Here is a 22,369-nt window from a genome sequence, read left to right on the forward strand (position 1 = left end):
TTCATCACTCACAATGTTCCCTGAGCAACACTGATTGCGCTGAATTTGACCACCTGGATTCTTCCAATAGTTTCAGGCTTAGGGAATAAAAGCCACCCAAGTCTCCCTTGTAGGCATTTCTAACCACTCATCAAGGAAGGAACCTTGTGGAACAAGGGAGCATGCAGTGGTGTCATCTGAAATGCCCAGTAATATACATACACTGCAATGAGATGGGTGATTGCACTCCCAGGCCTTCCCCCATTAAAGGAAAGCAAAAGTCAAAAATCACTTCTGAAATGTAATTCTCCAGAACACCTTCTTATCAAATTCTTCAGTGACTCATAGATCATACAATAGCATCGTTTTCTTCAAGAAGGTTCATTTTTATTTCTTCAGGGACACATTAGTGTATTCAATAGCATATTATTTAACTTCATGGTGTTGTTAATTTCTTTTTTTGTTCCTGTTGTTGATTTTGCTTTGTGGCTTTTCATTTAAGGGAATGTATAGTAACTGTGTAATGGAGACTGTCATATCTAGTAGCATGTTATTTAACTTCATTGACTAATATTCTTTAAAAAGAAGAAGAAGAAGAAGAAGAAGCCCTAAGCAAGTCCTTTGCTCCTGGATGTAGGAATAGAAGGCACAGAAAAAAAAAAAAATCCCACATATAAGCCAGGGATCTAGCATCATCACTGAAAACTTTGCATGATAGTGTCTTAATTCTGGAGTCCCAACCTCTAGATTGATGAGAAATGTACTTTTGCTGTTTGTTGTCAACCATGTATATGATAGCAGTTTAAATGAGTGATCCAAACACACAATGAACATACACACAACACAGCCATTCTGTCCATCTCCTTAGGCCCCATATCTCCTGTGTCTAACCTCAGTCTACTAAGTCGGTCAATTTTGACAAAAATTAAGCTAGATAATGAGGATATGCCCTGTGGCCCACATTCTTGGGAGTTGAACCGGGTTAGTGGATAGAGACAATGCACTGAAGTATATGCTATGTTGGGAGTGAGACTTGGGACAAGAGGATGATAAGGATACTGAAGAGGACCATTATACCCACTGCAAAATGAAGTTAAAGGCAATATTTTATTTGATTAATTTATGTGGATTGAATAGCAATATTCAGTTTTAATATGCAAAATGATCCCATTTTTGTTTAATACAAAAAAAGTGGATTTTTCCCCCAGAGGACTATTTTCAAATTTTTTATATAAACAGAAGAGAATTTAAGCGTTACATAAGCACAATTCTAAGAAGATAACTATACTTTCATTAACTGCACTGCTCCCTAAATACGTCTCCCTCCCTCCCCTCTCTTCATCAGTGTTGCACATTTGTAATTTCATAAATTCTTAATATATTCCAAATTCAAATGCCTAAGTCATCAGTAATCATAATGTACAAGTAGACTATAGAAAGACCATAATTCCACAGAATAACCACCAACTAAAGAGCAAGTACATTCCAGAAGACCATTTCATTCCTATCTATTTTTGTGTCCTTTTTTTAGCTGCCATATAAGAGACAACATGTGATATTTGCCTTTTTGAAACTGACTTATTTCATTAAGCATAATGGCTCCAAGCTGCATCCATTTTGTTGCACAAAAGCACTGGATTTTTTTTTATGGTTGAGTATTCTGCAGAATATGTATATCACATTCTTTTTATCCAACTGTTAGTTCTGGACATCTGAGTTGATTCTATATCTTGGCTATTGTGAATTGAATTGAAGTAAGCAAGGGAGTACACATATTTTGTTTTGGTATATTCCTGGGAGTGGGAAGGCTGTATCATATGGTAGATCTATGTCTGTATCTCTGAGGAATCTCCATACTGTCTTCTATAATGGTTGCCCTCACTTAAACATTGATCAGTAATGTATCAAACTACCCTTTTCCACATTTGCACAATATTTTTTAAAAAAAAGTTTTGGAATAATGCAAATCTGTCTAGGGTGAGGTAAAACCTCAATATAGTTTTTACTTACATTTTTATGGCTAGTTAATTTAAAAACTCCTGGGCAGTTTTCAAATTTCTATTGGCCATTTTTATTTCATCCTTTGAAAATTGCCTTTTCATGACCTTTGCCTATATCTCTTCTGGATTGTTTGTCCCATTGCTGTTGAGTTTATCTCTTTTAAAAAAATGTTTCTTTTTATTGGAAATATAAATTTACACATAGAAGGAGATACAGAGAGAAAAATCTCCCACCTGCTGCTTCACTGCCTAAGTGGCCACAATGTTTGGAGCTGAGCTGATCTGAAACCAGAAGCCAGAAGCCAGGAGCTTCTTCCAGGTCTCCTACAAGGATACAGGGTCCCAAGGTTTTGGGCCATCTTCAACTGCGTTTTCAGGCCACAAGCAGAGAGCTGGAGGGGAAGTGGAGCAGCCAGGACACGAACCAGAAACCAAATGGAATCTTGATGCATACAAAGTAAGGATTTTAACTACAAGGCTACTGTACTGAGCCAGCTGTTGAGCTTTTTTTTTTTTTAAGCTCAAAGTATAGATATTGGATATTAGTTATCACTTGCATAACTTGAAAATATTTTCTCCCATTGTGCTGGTTGCCTTTTCATTTTGTTGATTGTTTGCTTTGCAGAAGTTTATTAGCTTGAGGTAATTTCATTTATTTTTGCTTTAATTTCCTGAGCTTCTGGGGTCTTTTCCAAGAAGTCTTTGGCTATACCAGTGTCTTCAAATTTCCCCATTTTTTCTCCAGAAATTAGGTGGTACAAGCTCACAGTTTTAGACCCTACATCTATTTTGAGTTGATATTTTATACAAGGCATAAGGTTTTGTTTAGTGCTGATGCACACATAGGTCTAATTTTCCCAGGAAACATTATTGACAATACTGTTCCTAGATGGATTTCATGTAGGTTGTCATAAATTAATTGGTCAGAGTTGTTTGGGTTAATTCCTGGGATTTCAGGCTCTTTTGGTTACAACTACCTGTAGTAAATCTTGGAATCTGGTATTGTAATTCCTCTAGCTTTGTTTCATATAAGATTATTTTATCTATTCAAGGTCTCTTGTGTTTCTATATTGATTTTAGCATCTTTTATTTCTATGTCTGATAAAAATCATGGGTATTTTCACTTGAATCACATTGAATTTGAAAACTGCTTTTAGTACTTTAGATATTATGGTGATATCAATTCCTCCAATCCATGAACCTGAAAATCTTTCCAGTTTCAGTGTTTTCTTCTATTTCTTTCTTTAATGTTTTATAATCTTTATTGTGGAGATATTTTACTTCCTTGGTTACATGTATACAAGTTATTAAATATCCTATAGCTATTGTTAATGGGATTGGTCTTACATGTTCTTTCTCAGGCATAGTGTTCTCTGTGTGTAGAAAAGCTATTGATTATTGAGTGTTGATGTCAAACCCTGTGCTTTTACCAGACAAGTTACTGAGTTCTAATAGTTTCTTAGTGGAGTCTTTTGTTTCACCTTAATATAGAACCTTGTCTTAGGCAGAGATTGACTTCCTACTTTCCAATTTGCATTCCTTTGATTTCATTTTCTTGCATGATGGCTCATGCTAAAACTTCCAGAAAGATAATGAATAGAGGTGGTTAAAGTGGACATCCTTGTCTGTTTCTGAATCTTGTGGAACTGCTTCCAGCTTTTCCCTATTCAAAATGACATCTGTGTGCTTTTATTTTTTGCTTTGATTCTGTTTAGGAATGTTCATTTTATACTCAATTAACTTAAGGTTTTTATTATGAAACATTTTTATTTTATCAAATGTTTTCTCTGAATCTAGTGAGATAATCACATAATTTTATTCTTCAGTTTGTTAATGTGTTCTATCGCATTTATTGATTTGCATACATTGAACAATTCCTGTGCACCAGGGATGAATTCCACTTGTTCCAAGTCAATGAACTTTCTAAATTTTACTAGCTAGTGCTTTATAATTATTATCATCATTATTATTTTATGGTATAATTCCATAGGCTCTGGGATTTCCATTACCCCACCCCATGTACCCTTCTCCTCACTAACTTCTCCTAGATTATTACAGTAGTATAATCTTTCAATAAACAATCCCAAGTCCATCATTCTGCTATTTAGGCATATCCTGACATTGTAGGTATGGACAATAGCAGATTCGAGCATCCTGCTGTCAAGACATGTTTAATAGTTTCATTGGGAATCCATCTTTGATTTGGAAGTGGAGATGCGTACTGCATTGTATCATCACATCTGGATCTGGTAGTCTCTATTACAGTTATTGTACATTCCCTTAAATGAAAAACCATAGAACAAAATCAACAACAGGAAGAAAAATGAAATCTACAATGACCAGTGAAGAAATGAAATAGAAAATAGATCTTAAAGCATATGATGCTATTGTGTGACCCATGAGTCAGTGAAGAATTTTATAAAAGGAAAAAAATGAATTAGAAGAAATGAACATAAAATAACAATATGAGATGTAGGAAAAAAACTGTATTTAAAGGGCTAATGATGAATGAATGAGGTTGCCGTATATCAGAGAGAACATCTGATATTTGTGCTTTTTAAATTAATTTGTCTCACTGAGCATTATTGGGACCATTTGGTTGAAAGTGGTAGAATTTCATTCTTTCTAGTGGTGGAGTAGTATTGCATAGAGTAGATACACCATGGTTTCTTTATCCACTCTTCCTTTGACAGACATCTGGGTTGTTTTATGGGTTGTGCTGCTGTAAATATAGGAATACCGAGCCCTGTCAAATACGTGCATAATTTGCTTTCCTTTGGATATATTCCCAAAACTGGGAAATTTGGGTCATACGTCAGTTCATTTTTCAGTTCTCTTTGCTCTCTCTGTACTGATTTCCATAGTGACTATACTAGCCTGCACTCTCACCAACAGTAAAGAAGGGCAATACCTCTCTCCCATATCCACACCAGCAGGTGTTGTTAGTAGAGTTCTTGGAACCTCAATGTGGTTTTGATTTGTATCTCCCTGATACATAGGTCATATGACTATTATTTTTCAATTTGTGTTGATGTGGTATATCTGTATTATCTGATATATGAATGGCTGTGCTAGCTTGTTTTTATGTTCCATTAGCCTGAATATATTTTCCCACCTTTGCACTTTCAGTTTCCATGTGTCTTTATTGGTGAGATGTGTCTCATGGAGGCAACAGACAGATGGGTTTGCTTTTTGATCCTGTCTACTAATATGTGATGCTTATTAATAAACTTAAGCCATTTGTATTCCAGGATAATATGGATAGATGGTAATTTGGTCCTGTCATTTTAGCAATGGATGGTTCATTGTTTCATTTAGTCTTCTGTTGTTTTACTGAGATGTTTCCCACATTTCCTTTGGTTTTGTTAGGTTCCATTACTTTTCTCTTTTGAGAGAACATCTGTAGTGAAAGAACATTTGTTGTGCAGGTCTGGAAAAAGCAAATCTTTGAGCTTTTCATTACTGTTGAAGAATTTTATTTCATTTTCAATAACAAAGGAAAACATTGATGAGTATGTCATTCTGGGCTGAATTTTTTTTTTTTGAGTCTGAAATATATCAGTCCATTCTCTTCTGGCCTGTAGTGTTTCCTGTGAGAGGTCAGCTGTTAGTTTGATTGCCATTCCTCTATAAGTCAGTAGATTTTTATTTCACTTGCACATTTAAGGATATTTTCCTTATGCTCAACTGCAGAGCTTGATTATCATGTGACATGATGAAGATTGTTCTTGGTTAACTGTGTTGGGAGTTCTGTGCCCTTTCTGTATTTTTTTCCCAATTATTTCTCCATATTAGGGAAATTTGCATTCATTATTTCATTGAATACATTTTTCAACCCAGTTTCTCTTTCTGTGCCTTCTGGAACTCCCACAATCTTCTATTTGGCCTTTTAATGGTGTCCAGCAATTCTTGAATACTTTGAGTTTGGCCCAGCTCTGCTTCCAGCTTTTTGATTGTTTCCCCATTATGAGAAGAAATACCTTCCAATTCTTGGACTATTTCCTCTGCCTCATTTATTCTGTTATGGAGACTTCTCACTGAATTTTTAAATTGCTCCACTGTGTCCTTCATTTCTAATAATTTGGCTTGATTTTGTTTCAGTGTTGCTATTTCCTGTGTGACTGATTTCTTAAATTCCTTGAACTCTGTGCCTCTCATTATTGATAAGAAGCTTTATTAAAAAAATGTTTCTGGTTCTATCTCCCCCAATTTGGTTGGTATCTTTCTCAGTTAACACTGAGGTTGGTAAAGGCCTTTGCTCCTCTGCAGGGAGACATCAATAATCTTCATTGTGCCTCCATCTCTTCTTTTGCCCTTGGTCTTTGCTCTGTCTCTTTTTAAACTTCTGGTTAACAGATTCTTCTCGTTTGGGTAGGTTTCTAAGCAGTGTCACTCATAAGTCTACAATTCAATTTTGCTGATTATATTTGGTACCCAGTTTTTCATTAGGAGTCACTTATTCACTTGAGTTAGAAGTCTCAGTGCTGGTCTTTCATGCTAGGCTTCCACCATGGTCTCCTTCCTTAGCCCCAGTTCTTGGCCTACACTCTTCACCTCCTATGATCCTGTGCTGAGGCTGTACAATTGCGTGTACAGCCTTTCTCACATTTCGGCTCCCAATGTCCAGGATTAGGGAAACAGCAGCTGTTCTAAATGACTAGGTTGTTGGCAGTGCTTATTTTGGTGGAACTTGTTGGCAATTAGGTCGGAGGGCTACCCAGACCTATTTCAGGTGGAACCTGTAGGATGCAACATCAGTAATGCTTTCCCTTGGAATCGGTTCAATGTACTGAGCCAGAAGTGAGTTCACTATCAGCTAAGCATATGTGCAGCTCACTGTTGTCCCTGTAGTCCCACAGCCTTTGCTACACTACCCAAAATGGTGCCTGACATGGCACTGGTGGAATTATGTGTCTGCTGACTGCTAGGTCTGGGGGCCAGCCAGACCTATCTTGGATAGAACTTGTAGGATGCCACATCAGTACTGTTTTCCTTGTGGGATCAGTGCAATGCACTGAGCTGGAAGCAAGTCTACTCCCACCTTAGTACATGTGATAGCTAGTATTTTTTTTTTTGAAAATTTTTGCATCTGTGTTCATTAGAGATATTGGTCTATATTTCTCTCTTTGTCATATCATTTTCTGGTTTTATAATTGAGGTGGTGCTTGCCTCATAGAAGGAATTTGGGGGTATTTCTTTTCTTTCAGTTGTTTTGAATAGATTTTCTATATCTTCCTTACTCTGTTTTGGTAGATTGTTTTCTTTTAGACTTTCAAACATGTTAGTATATAGCTGTTTCTTTAAATTACTGATGATTATTTTTATTTCTGTGGTATCTTGTGGCATTTCCTTTTTATCTTTGATTTTGTTGATTTGAATCTTCTTCCTCTGTTATTTATGGTTATTTAGGACAATAGTGTATCAATTGTATTTTTAGCATAGTTCTCCAGTTCATCTATTTCTGTATAATTTTTGTTTCAATTCTTTAAATTTCTTCTCTAGTTTTAGTTTTTTCTTTCTACCTAATAATTTTAGGTTTGGTTTTTTGTTTTGTTTTGTTTTTCTAAGTTCTTTATGTGCTTCTCTCATAATGATTGCTGCACTGATCAGAAAACTGGACAACTCGACTAGTTAATATTTTATATTTCTTCCACTTCTCAAGGTTTTATAACATAAACTGTAAGCTATTTTCATTCAGTGGCTAAAAGCATGGACTTCATGGTCCATCAGAGCTGCATTTCAGTCCAAGTTTGTCAGTTCACTGGCTATGAAGCCATGTGCAATTATCTAGATTTTGTGAGCCTTTCATATGTAGTATGAGGGTGTAATAAGAATAAGCCATGAAAATTAAATAGGGTAATGAATATGAGTTTAGTACAGCACTATATGTAAGAGACTCAGCAGTGTCATAGCTAATGTTGCTGTCCATGGTGCTTAATTAGATACCTGGTCCCTAAATATAATCTAAAAGAGCAATAGATGTATACGCAGTTATATAAAGTACACAGAAGAAGTGACATAATAGAGTTGTGAACCAGAGAATGCCAGAGCACAGGAATGATGCTGACTTGGTGTATGAGGTAGAGGTTGACTCTAAGGAAACTTTTATAAAGCAGAGTATATGTCAACTGGAGCTAATGTACAAGGGCATCACCTGGGCAGGCAAGGTATGAGAAAGCAAAGGAATGAGCATGAACAAACATGTCTAGACCAAGTGGAGTGTGCAGTTAGATAATAATGAGCATGTTGATGAGTCAACAGGCAAGGACAACAGGTAGCTAGAGGACACATTGTGTAAGGTTACATGAAAAAACCTTGGGATTCCATTAAATGGGACCTGCCAAAGGTTGGTTTACTATAGACCCATGTTTGATTTTTTTTAATACTTCAAATTCTTACTGAATTGAGTACCTTAATATTCTGTTGCTCATTGGCCTAAGGTTTATACAAATGGCCTAGAGACCAAATATGCCCTGGGACTCAAGCTAGCAATGGTTTTAGATTTTGAATGATTTCATTTTAAACGGCTACTAAGAGGTACAAATATGCATCTTTGATATTGCTCCTTCACTACAATGCATAAACAGTTTACTATTTAACCTTTTTAGAAAAAAATTGCCAAGTATAGTATCTTAATATTTTTGTTTTAAGGGCAAAATGTTAACTGAACTTTGTAACTATTTGTTTTGTGCCTATAATGTGTCTGAATTTGTCTTCTCCCTTAAGACATTCCTTAATGTCTAAACTCCATGAAATAGTTTCAAGACTCAACAGCCTGATCTCTTCTCACTATACTCCAACAATTTGCATGTACTTTGTCATCTCTCTGATATCTTGTGATTAAATTAATCAGTGAGATTTTTATGTGATTCTCCGTTTTTTGTTCACAAGTCTAATCCAACAAAATCTATGATACCTATTTTCTTTGCCTGGACACAAGAATTTCCTTCCTTATATATCTATGTTTCTGGATTGCTGCTGCTCGTAATAGGTTGCCCTTTTCTAAATGGTGCAAGATGATTCATCACCATGTTATGTTCTAAGCACTTGAATTAAAGTTGTTGTGAGCATAATATCTACCTTAAGACATTATTGCAAAATTATATGTATGCAATGCCAATGATCAGTGGAGCTGTTCCTGCCCATTTTTATTAACAGGTCACTGCAAAGGGTGTACTAAAGTATCAATTACTTGTTATGTGCCAAGGAAAAATAATTTAAATGGACCTGGGTTATGGAAATAAATATAAGGGCACTTTTTTTAAATCTTTCCCATGGTTTTACAATATGATGGCTATTATCATAATGAGTGTGCCAGTCTAGTTGTAGTTGAAACTAATCTTTTTGTTTTGTTTTGTTGTAAACCACAGATTTCCTTAAGGATTCCATTCTAATAAATTCTGAATTCCATGCATAACTCAGCAGCAGACACTTCGAATCCCTGTGCTATTTGCCAGACTTTTGCCTGTAGCTAAATCCTATTAAATATATTTCCATGTCATGTTGTGCTTAAATAATGTGATAGGATGGGGCCTTGACTTAGAGAGTGACACCCTTCTTCCTAGGCTGCTTCTATCACAATCATCTCATACAGAAATCATGTCTTGTATTTTGCCTCTGTGGAATGGGCAATGTTGTTAAAAATTTATTTCTGCTGCAGGAAAATCTGATTCTTGGTTTATTGCGTCAAATGATTGGTAGTATATAGTGCTGGACAGCTGTCCAGCTATAAGGTTCCCATAAATTAATTTAACCCTCAGGTACACCATGGCGCCAATTACAGTGGTGTCTCCAGGGGTGGCAATAAGCTGAAAACACTCACAGAGCAACTGGGAGTGGTCCTGATAATCTGATGATGTTCATAATCATAAAAAAGCACATTTTGCAAATGACAAGTTTTTGCATAAAACATGTTTGAGAGAGAGAGAGAAGTGCTTAGGAAAGCCACAATATATGCTTACTACATTTCCAGAGCAGAGTATTTGATTAACATTGTATTGGATGACAAACATCTTTCTTTTCCTCTCATCTCATTTTCCTCTTCCAGTACTTTTTCTATTGTGGGGGTCTAAATGTGCACTAATTACCCTAATTCTTGTGCACTAATTACCCTAAATGTAAAAATATAATATTTCAGACCTATTTTATGCCTCTCATAGTCCTAACTACCATATTTAAAGAACACTGAATTAAAGATTTTTTTTACTGTCATCACTCTAGATCTTTGCGGTAGCCAGCACTCTCATAAACAGAATTAAAAAAAAAAAAACTGCAGCTATGTATGTGTATACCTCTGCAAGATGCAGAATGCATATAAGACCAATGTTTAACATTTTCAGTTTTCAGGAAGTATTTGAGATGCAGAAGATAAAGCAAATTCTGTAAAGTTTAAGTGGACTTCTTTTAGCATCTGGAGATTCACCTTTTAAATTTCATTTCACTTCCTGCATGTTTACCCCATCATTATGTCATATTGTGTTTCACAGCACAATATTTGGGATCCAAAAGCCTCAAGTTTGCATTATTGCTCTATCCTTGGCTTTGGTAATGTTTTACTATCATATTCACTACCAACTTTTTCCCCTTAGTAAGAATCCTCCTTCAGAGTTTGGCTCTCCTGGGCTCTATGGGCATTTAGCAAAGTAGCTATTATTTAGAACACCTACATCCCATATTGAAATATCTGTTTCAGTCCTGGCTTTGATTCTGATCCAACTTTCTGCTGAAGCACACCATGAAAAGCAACAGATAAGTTCTCAAGTAACTAGGTCCCTGCCACCACATGGAAGATCTAGATGGGGAGTGGATCCAACTTCAGATCTGCTTTCCAGCCTGATCTATCCCAGGCTGCTGAAAACATTCAGGGAGCTGGAATCTCTTTTCCCTTCCCTCTTCTCTCCATTTCTATCACTATGCCTTTCAAATAAATGAAAATATATAAATAACCATATGCAAAAGAAGTTAGCTAAAATATATTTGAAACCTGAGCCTTTCCTCAGTTGACCCCTGTAATAGGTATCCACAGTACCCTAAATTCAATGATAACAACAACAAAACACAATAACTCCATCTTACTGAGCAATTATTATGTGCCACATATCACATCAGATCTTTTACTTTGTTACCTCCTTTAAGCTCCAAAATAGCTCTGTGAAGCAGATAGACATTACAACTGTCCCTTTACAGATAAGAAACGAGAACAGTACATTCAATGGAAGTGTCAAATTGCCACATCAGAAATCTTACATTTTCTACTCTCCACATTTAAAAAGTGTAAAACATGTAGTTTAAATATCATCTAAACCCAATATAGGGATTAGATTCTAGTGTAAACCTATAGAAACAATAAACTTGAATGTTGTGGGGAAATGTAAATTTTAACTTTTAAAATTTAAGATGAAAACCGAATCAGAACATTGGTTTCTCAGTTGCATTGGCCATATTTTAAGTGTGTAATAAATGTCTGGTCATTTTATGTTGCTAGTGGCTACCAACCTGAATAGTACAAACCTAGAGGCTAAGCCACCTGCCATGCCAATTCTTATATTCATTCAGTAAATATTTATGAATTGCTTATTGCAGAGCAGATGCTCACATCTAGAGACACAGTAGTAAGCGAGATGGATACAGTCACTTTTCTGATGAAGCTCTCATTATGATGGGGCGAAAGAGATAATAAATAATTAATTTAAAAATATGTCAGCTGTTATGAGAAAGGGAACACAGGAGAGATGATCGTGGACAGGGCTGCTGTGTGCAGTCACTCATTCAGCACATTGCCCAACTCCAAGGGATGCAGATCATGTCAGCTGGCACACCAGTGCAGCTCCTTCAAGTTGTGCAAGGCAGGAGCCCTGGGCTGTGAACTACAGTTGTACACAGTATAATCAGAAAGGTCCTACAGGAGTGCAAGATTATTCTAACAAGCACTGGAAGGAAACTAAGGAGCATATCACACAATATCTGGAGAGACTTATTTTACTTCAGAGACAAATAGTCAAAGAAAGCCCTATTCAATGAGGTCCGATGAAACCCCAATCCAATAACATATTCCTCAAATACCCACAATGGCTAGGACTGAGACTAGTAAAACTAGAGCCTGGAAATTCAGTCTGAGATTCCCAAATACATACCAGGAACATGATTACATGAGCCATTACCACTAACTTGCAAAGAGTGCATGAGCAGGAAGTTAGAATTGGGGTGGCTTAGTTATCAGGACAAATGCCTACGATGAGAAGTGGTGCTTGCTGGGTCAGAGAAAACAACTACTGTAGAAGGCTTACGGCCAAGTGCCTAGTCTGTGTTAGAAGCAGCAAGCAAGTAATGAGTAGAAAGAATATACGGAGGAATGGGAAGTGTGACCAGAGACAAAGCCAGAAGCTAGATCATGGTTAGGACTTTTTGGCTGTGGCAAGTATATTTCTTTTATTCTGGTTAAGGAGCACAATAATATTTCTCTCTATGTCCCCCAACCCCACTTTTCTTTCCCTCTCTGCCACCATCACTCCCCTCCTTACTCTCTGTCTCATTTTTTTTCCTCCATTCCCCCCTCTTCTTATTCTCCATCTCACTTTTTTTATGCTTCTAAATTTTTAACTCATCAATATGAAATGACTATTGACCATCTACTATATGGTAATGCTATGTTGGGCACTAACATCAAAGAAGATACACGTGCGCATTCCTGAGGTTCATAGTCTAACAGAGAATTGTAGACATAAATATAAAAATAACACAATATAGTCAGGAACAGAAATATTAATTTATTTTGAGGAAAAATCTGATATGAATCAAGGAGATAAGATGATTTTTCTGACGAAGAAATACTAAAACTGCAAACTGACAGATGAAAAGACATTTAAAACGTTTTAGACTTTTTATATTAAGTGAACAAAGTGCAAGTATAATTCATGTTGCAGATGTAGGAGCACAGCAATTCTTCCCACCTTCCCTCTGAGGTTCAGATTTTTTTAACACTTTCTCTAGCATTCTATCTGCTTTGTTGAGATACACTGAAGGAGAAATATATGATGCAGGGAGCAACCCATGTACTCCATATACTAATAGATATTGCAGTGATTGAGATGGAAGATGGTGATAGGTTGGAGAGAGAGCGAGGGCAAGAGAGAACTAGGGTAGAAGCCAAATGATAAAAGAAAGTGAAAGTTCTTTTTTTCTTTGTTTATGTGAAATGAAGTTTTAAGGAGCCAGAGTCTCCATCCAGAACACTACACTTAATGCCACGGTGCTCTGAATGAATTTTCACCCATCAGAATGTAAGACAACAAAGATCATGCTCTGTTGCTGTTTTTAGTGCAGGGATGAGCACTTAACACATACCTGATGAATCAGTGGGTGCTTGTTTTAAGGATCATATAACAAAGTCCTAGGCAGGATAATGAACACGTAACAAAAAAGACTACAACTCAGTTTTGTAAATTACACATTTTCTCATTACTGACCCACCTGGCTTCTGTTGTCCAAGAAACAAGCAACCAAGTCATTCCTATTCCTTAGAACTCCCAGTGGCTGCTCTCAACTTGGTTGGCCCCACAAATATGACCCCAGCCTGCTTTTTAAATTTCAGCTGGGGCAACAACATCAATGAATTATAGTATATGTGCCCGTGTTGATATTCTATTTTAATATCTTCTGTGTTCATAATGGCCACCATCCTGCTTTCTATCCTTGAACATACATATAAAACACAAAGAAGTATCATTTATATTTGATTTTCTTGTATACTGTTCCGCATCTGAATATGCTCCTGGTAAAATTGATTTAGGATACTTACCAGATTTTAAATTGATTGCTAACTACCTTGTATTATTTTGTATTTCCTCTATTAAATTTCTAAACTTAGACAAATAAATGGGTAAATATTCCTCTAGCTGTCTCTGTGTTTAAGGCTAGCCTCTCTAGATTTCCTAAGGGCACAAAATCATAAATATTTCTATTTTTGTTTCATGGTGGGGAATTTCTACATTAAAAAACTAGCCCACACTTATTAAAATGAATTTGAAAACATGCTTATGTACAGAGAAAGTAAAAACACACAAAAAATAAATTCTATAACCATAAGTAAATGCCTTTAACATGTTTGAGGTTATTTCTTTGACAACTGTGTGTGAGTGAGTGTGTGTGTGTCTGTGTTTTATCATAATTCATACTTTTTCATTAAAAATTTTTATTTTACTAGGTATCATTCTCAAGTATTGCTTCCCAAATCATATATTATTCTATAATGAAAATGTCTCTGACTCTCTTACAAAGAGGCATTTAAGTTGTTTCCTGTCATAAATAATGCTAGTCTGAACATTTTTATTCACAATGTAGATTAAGTATTTAGGAATTTCTTTAGTCAAATACTCCCAAGAGTCAAATCATTTAGTCAAAGGTGCAAATGCATGCTGATACATATCACTCATGTATTTTATACAAATATTGTACTTTTTTAAACTTTAGCTGTAATGCATGCCAAAACCCATTACTCTTCGAGGTAGCATTGAGTAGTTATTTTATTTCAACTATGCTAATTTAATGCACTCCAATAACTTTCAAATTTTCCTAATTTCATGTATTTGATTGCTTCTAAACTTGACTATTTCCACATGCTTATTTATTCATTGTATTAATTTTTCATTCAAATCCTTTCCTAATTTATTTATTGGAATGTCTTTTCTACCCAATTTGCTTAATTTTCATAGCATCAGCATATTTTGTCAAATACCTTTGTGCAAATAGGACTTTACAAAATATTTTCTCTTTTCATATTGTTTATAGCTTTTTCATTTATGTGTTTTTATCTATTTGGGAGTGGACAGACAGACCAACAAAAGGGCAGAGTTTGTTTTGGCTGGGTCTAGACCATACCATAGAGGGAAGTCGAGCATTCAATTCCAGCTTTGCATGTGGATGGCATGGATGATCTTGAACCGCCCAATGAATCATCACCTGTTGCCTCTCTGGGTTTGCATTAACAGGAAACTCATGTTATTACCATATCTTGTTGTTTTAACTGGCATATTAATTATTCAGCCAGATGCCTACCCTATGTGGCATGGATTTTGTTATAGTTCTCAGGGTTTAGACCTGCCAGCAGGCCTTGAGCGAGGATGAGGTGACGGTGCTCCTTCACCATAAGAAGTACCAGAGACAAGCTGGTGAGGAATGTCTGCTCTATTATGCACAGGTTGCAGATGTTAAAGGGTAAGAAAGAGAAGGGCAGGAGGGAATCTTCCAGCAGGCCACATGATCCTGCCCACCAAAGGCACTGTAATGGGCTGTATGACATCTATTTCCCTTGATCTTCCGGTCATGTGGAAGGTTATGTTCCATGTGTATTCCCCTTGACCTTCTAGCCATGTTGGAGGTCACACTCCACCTGTAGGCCTGAAAGCTGTGCCTCACGCCATAGGGGAGCAAGTTTTAGGCCATACCTACCAGGCAGCAGGACAGGGGCCTGCGATAATTGCCCACACATCAGCAGGAAACATACCAGGAGTGAACATGAGATACAAACTCAGCCATGCTATTATCAGATATTGTTGTTTTAACTGATATATTAATTATTCGGCCAAATGCCTACCCTAAGTGGCATGGATTTTGTTTTTTTAAAGATTTATTTTTATTATTTTTTTATTTTTTATTGGAAAGGTAGATATACAGAGAGGAGAGACAGAGAGGAAGATCTTGCGTCCGATGATTCACTCCCCAAGTGAGCGTATGCTATGCCGATGCTATGCCGATCCGAAGCCAGGAGCCTCTTCCTCCAGGTCTCCCAAGTGGGTGCAGGGTCCCAAAGCTTTGGGCCGTCCTCAACTGCTTTCCCAGGCCACAGGCATGGAGCTGGATGGGAAGCGGGGCTGCCGGGATTAGAACCGGCGTCCATATGGGATCCTGGGCATGCAAGGCGAGGACCTTAACCACTGCGCCACTGCGCCGGGCCCATGGATTTTGTTATAAATTTGAAAAAATAAGTACTTTCTGTAGTACTGAAAAAATGTTCATTTTTTTTTAAATAAGTACTTGAAATACATTATTAGATCAGTTATTTGAGAATTCAGTTTTATAACCACTAATGTTATAAATGTTTTTGCCATGTTTTACAGATTTTGATATTTCTGCTTTAATTTTTATTTCTTCAAAAAAATATGTCTTCTTATTAATTTCTTCAGTGACACCTAGATTATACAGTACCATCATATTCTTCAAGAAGGTTTGTGGTTTATAAAATTTTCATTGTATTTTAAGTCATTTAAATGGAACTATTTATCTAGTTCTCCATGTGCTTGAAACAAAGATGTACAGGTGAGCAAGTATGTACCTATATTCTCATAGATGAACTGTGCCATGGAGACTACCATACCAGGAAGTGAAGATACATCGCAGTATGCATCTCTGCTACTGATTAGAGGAAACAGTTAACTATACCTTGACAATATGATACCAGATTTTCTACCTTTGTCTATCTACAATGCCATGATGCAATTAAATGGCAGAATGTTAAACTAATAACTGTTACTAAAACATTATATTACTGTAGTAATATGGAAAAAATGGTGAGAGGAGTAAATGGAGAGGGAGAAAAGGGAGGGAAGGAATGAATCTTTATATCTACAAAACTGTATTGTGGAAAATAATAATACCAGTAAAAATTTAAAACATACGTATACAATGTGCCAATAATTCACATTTACTGAGTAGGTAACCCCAGTTTATACATATGAGCTATATGAAAACTTAGTTTGCTTTTATTCCTTGCTATACTTGAGTAAAACAGATCACAGCTAAGATGTAGTATCAACCTAGATTGTCATCAACTGAGGATGATTAAACTTTGAAGATATAGATATAGATGTATGCATATGTGTATGTATGTATATTATGATGAGACTTTGAAGATATATATACATATTTGTGTGTATATACATATGTATATGTGACTTCAACATATATGTGGTGTATATATATCATATATATATATCACAAATATTATTCAGTGATGAAAAAGGATAAAATGGGCCTGGCGCAGTGGCGCAAGTGGTTAAAGGTCCTCGCCTTGCATGCCCAGGATCCCATATGGGCGCCAGTTCTAATCCCGGCAGCCCTGCTTCCCTTCCAGCTCCCTGCCTGTGGCCTGGGAAAGCAGTCAAGGACGGCCCAAAGCTTTGGGACCCTGCACCCGCGTGGGAGACCTGGAAGAGGCTCCTGGCTTCGGATTGGCATAGTATCGGCCCGTTGCGCTCACTTGGGGAGTGAATCATCGGACGGAAGATCTTCCTCTCTGTCTCTCCTCTCTGTATATCTGCCTTTCCAATGAAAAAATAATAAAAATAAATCTTTAAAAAAAAAAGAAAAAGGATAAAATTCTGACATTTGCAACAAAATGGTTGCAGTTCAAGGTCATTTTGCTGAATGAAATAAGCCAGACCCAGTAAATAAAACATCATGTCACCACTGATCTAAGCAAACTAATATGAATAGAGAATATAAAAATTGTGGGCATTATATCATTTGGTATTTAGTTACAGATATTATTTCCCTAAAACATATCATATAAATGATACTTTTCTTCTGTTAAAAAACAAAAGCAGAAAGGGGTAATGGTGAAGATTGTTGGGGTGCTAATACTTGTTTATAATTTGGGTGTTGTTTATGAGTTTGTTCAGAGGACAAGCATTTCATCTGTAGACTCCCATACATTTTATGTATGTATATGCCAATGATACTGTTTTTTTTTAAGATAAGTTATTTTCTTTGACAAAGTCAAGCTGGTTTTGATTATGCAAAGCGGTAATCTGAATCAACTAAAGATGTAGAGATAATGACTCAGAGGACCAATAATAAATCTACTACGTTACGTGTGTCAAACCTTGACCAAGAGATGTTCTTTCATCTAATCCCAAAATGCCCTCATTTTACAGAAAATAAAACCATGTTTCAGAATGGTTGAAGGTCTTGTTCCAGGACATGCAGCACTGAAGTTATAAACCGGATGCCGCCCCAAGGAGGAACTACCTGCCTTCTATGCACTTAAGATTTCTACATGAATATACAATACTATACACACACACCCAATGTGTATGTGTGTGTGTATATATATATACATGTGTATATACATATATATACCACGTATATAATATTTCCTCCCTCATCTTATCAGCTTTAACTAGCCTTGATATTTACATTAACAATTGAATTAAATTACATTTTAGTTGCAGCCTCCGGTCTCAATCAGTACCTGCTTATGTTAACTAAAACACTTTTAAATGGTAGAGGGTGCCTCAGCACAAATTAGTTTGATACCAATAAAGACTAATCACATGCATAGTACAAAATAATAAAAATTAATCTAGTATTGCTTATTGATACAGTCTGGAATAGATCTTAATATGTCTATTATTTACAATTGAGTAAATAGTTGTGGTGTTTTACAAGATGATTCATTTCCCATTATCCTAGATGTTGTAATATGTGTAATTAACAAAGTAAAGTGTTATAGAGTGCAATGGTACACAAAAGCAATGTAGTACTCATGTTTGGGTTTTTGAGGTTTCTCAGAGAAAGTTGATGCTCTGCAACTGAAGTCCTTTGTATCCCATCGTGACTTCTTATTATGTGGAGCTTTGGACAGATCTCTTCTTCATTTTGAACTTCCAGTTACCCACGCTTGCTGCATAATATTTCCTTCAAATGCTCAGGAAGACCAAATTCATTATTAAACATGATAGTGCAAATTGCGAAGAAATGTTCAAACATTGGCAGAAAAGAAGAGGAAAGAATTATGTCAATATAGCAGTGAAGAATGAATATTAAGTGATTTTTCCCAGCCTTACATTTTGCATAGATGATTTGTACACATACCACATCCTTTGATGCCTTGGGGCAATCACCTGTGCTGTTCTCTCCGTCCTGGCTTTGCTATTGCCTTGCCCATCTGGCTGCGTGAACCTCTTCCTCATCTGGGAACCTAGTTAACATTCTGCTTGGGTGTTGCTCCCTTGATTAGCCATCTCTAGCTTTCTGCTCAGGTCTGTGGCATGATATTAAATGTGCCTTCTGTCTTTCTTTGATGCTTCATACATTATTGTGAAGAGAAGTTGCCTCAGCACATACATATTTGTGTAACAAGCAAATGAATGAGATAATGATCTCTAGACAGGGCTTTTTTTCCTAACAAGAACACTTATTTCTTTTTATTCAAAATATTAGAAGAAGGGGAGGAGGCTAAATACAAAACCCAAGCAACCAGGAATCTCACTGATCTCCTTTAGGAGTTTAGCTAATGTTCTATGTTACCTGAGAAACTAAATATTCTAAAGATCTCAAGGTAGTTAGATTTTTTCATCACCCTCAATACCTGCCATTCCATGCTAAAACTCACCAAGGCCTTTTTTACTTATTCTTTTCAACCAGAAGCTTGTAAGTTCAGAGCCAAGCAGAAAAGGGATCCAAAGACCTGTTGGGTGAAATTGTTATCCTTCAGTGTGAAAATGTTTGATCTCTGGGGACAATGAGTGACTATATCTTCTATTAACTTACCCAACTTTGGAATCATTTCAATCTTATGTTTAAGCAAAATGAGGGTGGTGATGTTCAGGATCATGTCCAAGGTTGAATAGGAAATGGCCACATTGTCTAACCTGTGCCTGGGTTCCTTGGGAGCTTGATGATCAAATAAAGTTCATGGAAAAGCCTCTGAGCAGAGAGTAGGACACTTAGTTTTGCTTCTCTTAGTTATTTTTATTTGTTTTCTGAGTTTGTTTATTGGGGTTGGTACATAAATAACCTTAGCACTATTCTTATCATATAATGAGCCCTAAATGATCACAAACTCTGTCCTCTTGTATCTTCATTTACATGGTGAATATTGAGTTAGATGTTACCTAAAGACCTCTCTCCATGTTTTTATGCCCATAATGGGATGCTGTAATGAAGCCTTAGAATTAACTCTGCTTTAAATATGCATTCTTTGTTAACTAAATTTGTGGTGATCTAGCTTTGGGGTTCATTTTGTTCTCATAATCATGAAATGCTTTAGCTGAAGCAAATCTCAGAAATATTCCAACTACCTTGTTTTCTCTCATGAAAACTGAACACATTAGTAAGGATGGGGAGGAAATTGACTTGTTCAAGGTCACACGGCATAACTGCCAAGCAAAGTTGACCATCCATGTTTCTGTGTCAGCATTTATCATGCACACCCGTCCCCATCTCCAGCTGCTGCTGGTGGATCATTGCCAGCAAGGCAGCATCAATTGCTTTCCTTGTGTTAACATTATTCTAGCATGTAATATCCGTGTTTGAGGAAATGACCTGTGAAATACTTTTACTTCCAGTGCTGCACTTATTTTGCAAGGTTTATTAATTTTTATTTATGTATTTGAACTGTTGAATGAAATAATAAACTAATTAGTAGGACAATTTACTGGTGTGCTCCACCAAGGGTGTCTTACAGCCTTGGTGAAATCCGCAGTGTCAGCAGATCCACTTTCTGACTTAGTGGCCTTGGTTTCAGCCATCAAGTACACAAGGCAGGCAACCCTGAGCTAGGAACTTGTGCCTCCAGGGGACCTATGGAGACCTTAGGGCTTAAGGCCAAAGAGCTTTCATTCAGAAACTGCTCTAGAATTCTTTTAGCAGCCACACTGCTTTTTATGGCTTAAAGCAGTATTGGGGCTCTCAGAGAACAAGAGTAAGGTAACATGAATGGAATTTATATATAAGCATTTTGGAAATTATAGCTGAGGAGGTCCATAGTCCGCCAAGACTAAGATCAAAACAAAGAACAATGCAAGGAAACCATTAAATGTCCAACAGACCATGCCAGATGCTGAAGTCAGGGAGTGTGATGTGGTAGAAGACTCAAGGCCATTGGAACAAATAGGGCAGATAAGTCAGAGTCATTTAGTTTAGTTTAGTTTTTAAGTTAGTTTTGCAGTACTGGACTTCAGGGTGGTCTCCATCTGTGTTTTCATAATGGTCAGCTTGCATCTGTCTCTATCATTATTCACTTGTCTGTTCTCATTCTGATTGTGAGCAACACTGTATCACTAGCATGTAAATCAGTGTCTAAAATCTGAGTGGAGCTCAATAAATATTTAATTAATGAGAATGGATGAAGAGATGAATAGATCGATGGATGGATAGCTAAATAAATAAATGAATGAAACAGTCCCTCAAAGCTAATGGGACTAGGACCTATGAACTGTATTTCATTAATCTGCTATATTTGATATAATAAGAAGCACCCTAGAAGTATTCTTTTCCCATTATTTATATATAGTATAGTTATTCTACATAGGTAGATATATCCAATAAAAACTATTTAACTTCTTCTGACTAAATATTCCATCTTATTAATGTACGCCACATAGATGAATGCGTTCTTCTGAGAGAATGATAAGTTTACAACATCCTAACCTCCAGGGAAATGCCCCAACTGCCATGTAAAAATGAATGCTTCATGGTTCTGGCTCCTGCTGAAATGTGCTATGGGTTAGAACCAGTATGAGGGTTCTGTGTGACTGGCTGGCCCATCAGCACAGAGCAGGGTCAACAGGGCCGCTGCCAGGCAAATTGTGAACATTCTGGATCCTGATTTTTTGCACTGGGTAACTCATGCCCTGTCACTGGTTCTGGAGTGGTGTCACTGCTCACACCTTCACTGTGATTGAATGCATGTTAATTGGCAGATCCTACGTGTAACTAATATGTATGTCAATTCCCATCTAAGCTGGCCATGGAGTTTTAAGTATGTGCAGATAAGGTAGCCCTAATGCATGGATGCTGTTAACATGTGATTGCATTCACTGGAACACAGACAGCCTTCATGTGGTAACAGTGATAAAGTGTGGAGGCCAGAATTGGAACCTGTGGTCTTAACTCATACACATGCTCTCAGTGTGACTCACAGAGGAACAGGCCACAGGATGGCTGGGTTCTAGATCCAGGTAGGGAAAGAGTATGGATATATCTTGGCAAATGAGCAAATTCTTTGCATCAGTAATGTAACAAGAACAGAATTTATGACATGCTTACTGCACACCAAATGTACCAAGATCCTTTGCTGTAGTCCTTGCTGATGTAACAAACTTGCAATTAAATATTTTTAAGATGTTGGTCTGGGCAAAATTATTTTAGGTAAGATATCAAAAGTACAGGCAATCAAAGCAAAAACAGACAAATGGGATTACATCTAGCTTCCACACAGAAGGAAACAATTAACAATGCAAAGAGACAACTGAGGGAACTGGAGAAAATACTTGCAAACTAGCTAGCTGTTAAGGCATTAATGCCCAGAATATATACGGAGCTCAAGAAACTCAAAAGGGACAAAACCAATGATCCAGGTAAGAAATCAGGAAACAATATGAGCAAGCATT

The sequence above is a fragment of the Ochotona curzoniae genome, unplaced genomic scaffold (assembly GCF_017591425.1).
Source record: "Ochotona curzoniae isolate NIBS_2020 unplaced genomic scaffold, NIBS_Ocur_1.0 contig_291, whole genome shotgun sequence".
Lineage (NCBI taxonomy): Eukaryota > Metazoa > Chordata > Mammalia > Lagomorpha > Ochotonidae > Ochotona > Ochotona curzoniae.